The following is a 7,310-nucleotide window of genomic DNA, read 5'->3' as shown; positions in this document are numbered from 1 at the left end:
AAAATAGTTTCAACACTGCAAGGTGTGGAAAGAAAAAAGCGAGCTTCCAAAACTGAAATCCAATTTTCATTCTGGATAAAAACGTTAGATGGAATTTCAGAAATTATAACGAAAATGTAGTTTTGATTCCCCTTGATTAGCAAGTGAACACAAATATGTTTGTAAGAAAATACACATATTTAAGAATACCTTAATTTTAAATATAATATGAATATTTATTCATGGCATGAATATATATTTCATTTACGGAATTTTATTGCGCAGAAAGTAACAATGAATTTTTCACAGAAACATAAACAGAATAATGATCAAGATATGGCTTAATTTTGAGAAGCAATTTGTAAAGCAGAGGACAAGTTGTTTGCTTATTCTCCAATGTCCACAAGCACAGACGGATGACCACTATCGTGGCGGCTAGATATTATCATTGGAAAAATGTCCAGGTTATTGGCCAATGTTGATTAAATTAATCTAATATCGTCAATATATTGACTTGCGAAGTATACAAATAAATCCTGATAAATATTCATTTTAGTCTATTGAGTATTTTTTTAAAGAAGCATTGCACACTTGTTTTAAACAAAATTTATATTTCAAGAAATAACCCTATTAATTTGCAAACTAGTATTATGAATATAGGACGGTTTTATTGCTGGTACAGCTAGAAGTATTTTAGGAAGAAATGGCCTGTTTATGTTCGGAGTGGTTATAATTCATTAAAAATACATAAACATGTAAAGGGATAACTTTTTGCACCGGGTTCGATTTTCATGGATTTCGGTGACCCTGTTTAAGGTCAACCGGACTTGTCTGCGAAATCTTCGTTTGTTGACTATTCTGAAGTCCCTCAACATGTCATCTGAAGGAGTTATGTATATATATGACTACCAGTGTTAAATTAAGTGCCCTTTCTTGTCATTATACAAATATACCTGTCATTTCACATCTTTGATCATTACATTTAGTAAACCTCTCTAACTTTTTTTTCTTCTTTGCGAATCTTTCGATTTATTGCAGAACTATGAACCTTTCCCATCGAGTTAATTTTATTCTCAAAATGAAGAACGGAACATGTAGTCACACCGAGATTGAATTTCCTAACTGGATAATAGCTCAATATTTGATGTGAATTTGCATCCGTTAATGAAAATCTACGAAAGAATGACAGCTTCCAATTTAAGCCTTTCCTTCAAAATAAGCTATGTTCAAGACAATCTTATATACCGGCTAGAGATTACAATTTTTTCAGAAATTAAAATAAAATTAAATCTGGACGTTTGACAGACACTCTCAAACTCATATATAACCTTCTACACTTATAACTGCCTCGTTATTAGCGTTTTATGATTTGCCTTGTGGACTAGGGAGAATTGACGATAACATCTTATCTAAAGGAACCGAAATCCAATTCTTTTTTGGCAGACCACTAATGTCAAGTCAGCGACAAAATCTCTCTACCAAAAGATATGTATTTGGCCACGTTAGATACGCTATCTGACAGCTTCGCATTGCAAGTCTTGGAATTTCAGATAAATGACTATAAATTCCACAAAAACACGTTCACTCTGGGTTTTACGTGACAATGTGGGGCGAACAAAATTGGCACCAGCATCTTCCATGCTTCAGATAACAAGAAAACAGCCAAATTGTTACTTATAATGGGGATGTAAAAAAGGTTGAATTCTTCATCCTGCTTTAAACCCCTCGTTGTTTACGGTGTTGTGTGAAATTTTGCCAAAAATTCACCTATGATACCAAAAATTACAAAACACTTAATTAAAAAATTTCTTTGAGTTTCTTTATTTCTGAACTTGTATCTGCATATAGTTGCAATCCTAAAATATACATATAAACAGCATTTTTAAATAAACAAACATAAAAATGGATGGAAAGAACTCCATGGTGTTACAGCAAACGAAGACAAAGCAAATGGTGGCACACTTTGCGACAAATTTTGGTCCTGCTGATGAGCGTTGAGTTTAAGTATGATCGAAAAATAAATCAAAAATGCAAAATAAACTTTTTTTGCCATCAGAAATCAAGATTAAAGGTTAAAGTGCAATTTGCTGTCGATTTCTTTTATCCAATTGGTACCCTGTCAATCAAATTCTCTACAATATATGAAGAATAAGCATACGGTATTCCCAAAGAAAAAAACAATAATAAAGAGTGTGAAAAAATGTGTAAATAAAAAGTCTGGAAATCTTTTAATTAATTAGGAATAAAATGTATATTTCTTGATATACTTTTTTGTATAAAGAAACCACTAAAAAGGTTATAGTAATTTAATGTCAAATCATATTTTATTACAATGCACGAAATAGTTTGTGTATTGTACGCTTGTCGTATTATGAAAAAAAAAAAATCATTTTCCCTATTTCGAATATCATTACCAAAATTTGTTTCATGATCGTTTAATTTTTAAACATAAAATAAAGGTAAATTTAGGTGGGAAAAATAATGGTAGAGACATTTTTTGATACACGAAAGAATAAATCAGATATACAATCTATTTAAATTCTTAAACTGTTTTATTTTATTGTGACATATCTCTAAAATTCCAATTCATTTTGGTGCAGCTATTTTATCAATATTATTACTCACGTTTCCCATGTAAAATTTCGATGATTACCTTAAATTCTCTTTCTGATGCATCACATATACATTGTATACAAACTTTTTAGTGAAATAATGAATTGGCTTTTTCATAAAACTTTTAAAGAACAAAATAACTATTACTTTTATGCACATTAAAGCGAATGGATCATAGTACGACCTAATTAAAATCACCATTACAGAAAATTCCAAATGCCTTTACATCATTTGGGGACACAACGGGGCTATAGGGACTATTGTTCTCTGTGGCTTAGTGTGTGGTCCTGCGAAGAAGAAAGAAGATCTGGATTTTAGGAGAAAGAGAAAAAAGGATGAGAGCTTCTAGCGAAAATGTAAGTATCATCTTTATTGAAATTATTGAATGAAACACGATAAACATGCACTTTAAACTTTTGAATAGTCATGTAATTAGTATTGTTAGGTAAAATTATTTGTGCAAGTACAGCAATAAGCATAATGAAAATCCCATTAAGTCTTTTAAAAGACGAAAGAAACACTTAACATTTTGTGATAAAACTTTTGATACACTATAAAAGGAAAATCTGGCGGAGTCGCTTAAAATTGTGAGAGTTTAAGTTAGACTTTTCCTTATATTAAGTACAAGCGTCTCAATATTCTCAAGAGGGTCGTAAACATACAATCAAGCATATATTAAGTAAATAAGCGTTTTTAAATGAAATCTTTTCGATATGCTTGAAGATATATGTTTCAAAGAGGTTGTATCGAATTTCTTGATTTTCAAGGAGAGTACTCAAGGTCATTTCATCAAATTTTTATTAACAATATTTCTTTCTTCATAAAAATATTGGAAAATTTATTCATTGAGTGGTGTAAAAATATACAAGTCTAAGGAGACTTTGAGCAGTGAGGGGTCTTTTTTCGTGCCAGCACCTACTGCGACAAGGAACCTTGTTTTAGATCTCTTCCAAATGACCGGTTTCAAAGTCCCGCAGTGGGATTCGAACCTGCGACGAAAATTCACGAAGATAGTCTAGCCACCCCCTTACTTTACGACTACAAAGACAGCGCTTTTATCACATCGCCAGGTGGGCGACGCGTCTCTAATTGTCTGTACCTAATCAGCTTGCTACAATTCAATGCTCAGTGCTCCTTTTTATTCGATGGACAAAGCTTTATGCTTAAAGTATGTGTTTTAATCATTTTTCAAACGTTTAGGTCTTCAATGTAGAATGAACAATCGGAGCATTTGAAAAAAAAAAATACAAGTATGAAAATTCAGCGCGTTCTTGCACTATAAATTATTTGACTAAATCTTAAAGTTGTGACGTAATATTTTGTTGGTTTGTTGTTTAACACACCTCTAAAAAATTTACTCGTATATATGGATACACACCAATTGCCGGTGGAGAGCTGAAAAAAAAATTGACCTATACCCGGTATTCAGGGTCATTGAACAGTGAGGGATCTTTTTTGTGCCAGCATCTACTGCGACAAGGGACTTGGGTTTATAATGTCTCATCCAAAGGAGTAGTCTCCACGTCCCACAGTGGGATTCGAACCCATAACTTAAGGATTAACTCTGCAACTCTAAAGCAGACCCTCTATCACTGCGCCAAGCGGGGGCTATACTATCGATGTATAGTTCCTCATTATTTGAATTGTAAAGCTTTTCGAAATAGACTTACTCCAAATGTATAGTTGCACTATTGATATAAAATTATTTAATTTCACCAAAGGAACATCATCTTTGGTGGTCTTTCAAATGGGCTGTACGTGTAATTTTTTCCATAGTGGTATCTAACATTCGTTTATTTTTCATCTCAAAATTAAAATAATTTCAAGTCCCCCACCCCCCAAAATGATTATATTGTTCTCTTTTTTTTCTATCATGATTCAACATCGGTTTCAAGTATCTGAACAGGTCAAATATGCTCTCAGCTATTCCGTGGGTGGTTTGCCCGGCATTCAGTCACATTTCAGAATTACTTATATTAGTAAAGAGAAAAGAATTATTACAAATAGGACACACTGATACATAAACACATTTAAAACTTGATAATGGAGAGGGGTTATGGTGATCAACATTTCAATGAGGAAAATATTGATTTTAACGTACTTGAATACGCCTATAGTAGAAAATTCAGCAGTGTTATTTATTCCAAACTTATTGCATCTGCAGACTGATGGATGTTTGTGCTTTAGACATTGTTTTACTTCTGTGTCAGTTTATAGGATGGTGCAATATTTGTTATAGTATATATATAATGATTCATTGTTTAAACTTAATGTGGTACTCGAATCCATTAATTTTTTTAAAAATACATACATGTGTGGTTAAAACAGAGTGGGGAAAATATGAAGTTAATTGGAATTGATGTGTTTAAATTCATAAAAGTTTAAAACACAAGGCGAAGAAAAGTCCCTTGTGTATATTAAGCTAAAATTAAGCGCACTGTTTTTCATCGACATGTGACAATAATGAAGTCAATCTTTCATTGGGTGATATATATATTACTTGATGTGTAACTAGTTAAAACAAAATAATCCTTTTAAATATAAAGATTGAAAGCAAACCAAAAATGTAAAACATCACAAAATGATAAACATTTTTTTTCAACCGAACTTGAAATCTCAGCCTGAGCAGATGGAATAAAAAGCATGACCCGAAACCGGAAGTACCATTCGTACATGAACATGATGTTGTGGTCGGACTCTGACGTGTAATGTTACCTACATTGGACAAGACAATTAGTGGTAATGAAACTAAATAGTTAATTTTACAACCTTACGTGACGTGCTCCAGGTGTGTTTAAGTTGAATGTTTAACTACCTTCTCTGTTGGTCCTTCGGATGAGACGGCATAAACCGAGGTCCCGTGTCGCAGTAGCTGGCACGAAAAAGGTCCCTCACTGCTCAATGGCCGTGTATGTGTGCCGAGTATAGGATAAAATTTACCAGGTTTTTTAAAGTCTTAAAAACAAGGGCCTTGGCCTTTCCATTTGGGAAAAATAGCGACATTTGTTGAAATTGGGAAAAATATCTTTTTTAAAATTTTTTAAATTTTTTTTTACATTTTTCTAAATAAATTCAAATAAGAGGTGTTTTTTTTTCATTTGCAAAGGTATTTCATTGACTTATTTAACATTAAGTCAATCAGTTTTGGAGAATGCCTTTCAGATTTTTTTTTGTTGAACAACATTTTTGATATACATGTCACTGAGCTTGGACATTTTTTAACTATATTTATTTGTTTCGATTCTCATTTGGGAAAACGCATCCTTTTTACCACTGGGAATGGAACCTTATACAGCACCCCTATGACCCCGAAAAAACCCTGTTTACCGTTCTCCACCAAACTGGTGGCGTCTCCATTTAAGAGAAAAATTCTAGAGAGAGACACTAAACAACAAACAAACAAAAAAAAACTTTCCTGTAGCTTTTTCCTATTAAGCTATAAATAGTCTTTTAAGAGGAGAGATATAAACATTTAGTTTTCTATATTAACATTATAAAAGGCTAATCTATATGTTTGAAATATATCAAAAAATGTATAGATTTGTCCTTAATTCGAGAGAACAAGGAAGTATATACACACTGTACACTATTAGCCCCGTATTTCTATGATTCAAGAGTTCTATATTTGTAGCCTTTTGACATTTTTGTTGAAAGTCAAAACTGTAAATCGTCTAGTTCATTATAATTAGCCTACATTTTAGTTAATTTGAAGTCCTTATGACAAATAAAAGTGTCACAATTTAAATAATGTTGACTTTTACATGTCTCACTGACTAGAAAAAAAAAACAGGATTCAAAACAAATATGTTTTCTGTAAATAAGAAAATAAAATTAATGACGGTTAATTATTAGATTTTGCTGATTTTAACTTTAGGGTAGCTAATCGACTTTATGTTAAAAATTAAGATTTAATTTAGCAAAATGTTTAGATGATTAACGATGCAGTACCATAATTTTTTTGATGAACCTATAAATTTTAACGATACAGTACAATAATTTTTTTATGAACCTATAAATTTGTATTTATTGTATATTAATTTTTGCACTATCTTTTGTTTCTTTAAATTAAAAGTTATTTTGTCTTTAGATTATTTCTAAACATTTTAAGAATTTTGTAAAGCCGCGTTTGTCAAATCAAAACAAACAAATATGAGTAATTTGGGACATTAAAAGTTAAAGCTTTTAAAAGCATATATATAAAGGGGTAGTCATGCAAAACAACTAAAATTTAAGAGGCTGGAGGGTATCGGCCATTTTCAGACTATTTTGACCTCCTTTAAAAAAAGAGCTCCATAAAAGATATACAAAAATGATCAAATTTTAAAACTAAAATGTATGAATTTTGTTTCCAAATGATAGTTGACAGTTTAAGATATTATATCTAAAAAATTCAGTTAAATCTGGTGGTTAAATTTGTTGACCCCCTAGCTTCCTTAAAGTATCATATTTTTCTAACCATGTCACAGTTTTGATTGTTTTCTGTTTTTGTTTTGATTTTGGTTGATTTCTTGAAAGTCGACCTAATCATATCATATCCAGAAGAATATATTCTTTTTTTAAAAGCTTTGGCGATGCCTTTGATTATCTTTATACATGATAACGTTTTTGAAATTAAAAGCATTTTGTGTGAACTTCCTGGTGAGAAATTTTCACTCCTATTGAGACACCACTTGCGGGAGAGGGCTTCAAATTAAGACCTGTGCTTGGCACTTGCATTG

General features: G+C 31.6%; 1 protein-coding gene across 1 annotated transcript in view; it reads left to right on the top strand.

Annotated features, from left to right (window-relative positions):
- The first annotated feature begins 2,929 nt into the window (after nt 1-2,929).
- The window catches only part of LOC134241467 (homeobox protein Meis1-like), a 70,898-nt gene continuing 66,517 nt past the window's right edge, over nt 2,930-7,310 (top strand). The window contains exon 1 of the mRNA XM_062723528.1: nt 2,930-2,948. The gene's annotated coding sequence lies outside the window, so the exon portion shown is untranslated. The remainder of the gene's footprint in view (nt 2,949-7,310) is intronic.

The sequence above is a fragment of the Saccostrea cucullata genome, unplaced genomic scaffold (assembly GCF_032062105.1).
Source record: "Saccostrea cucullata isolate Sc308-1 unplaced genomic scaffold, CSIRO_AGI_Scuc_v1 ctg582, whole genome shotgun sequence".
Lineage (NCBI taxonomy): Eukaryota > Metazoa > Mollusca > Bivalvia > Ostreida > Ostreidae > Saccostrea > Saccostrea cuccullata.
This window is presented reverse-complemented; position numbering and strand designations above follow the sequence as displayed.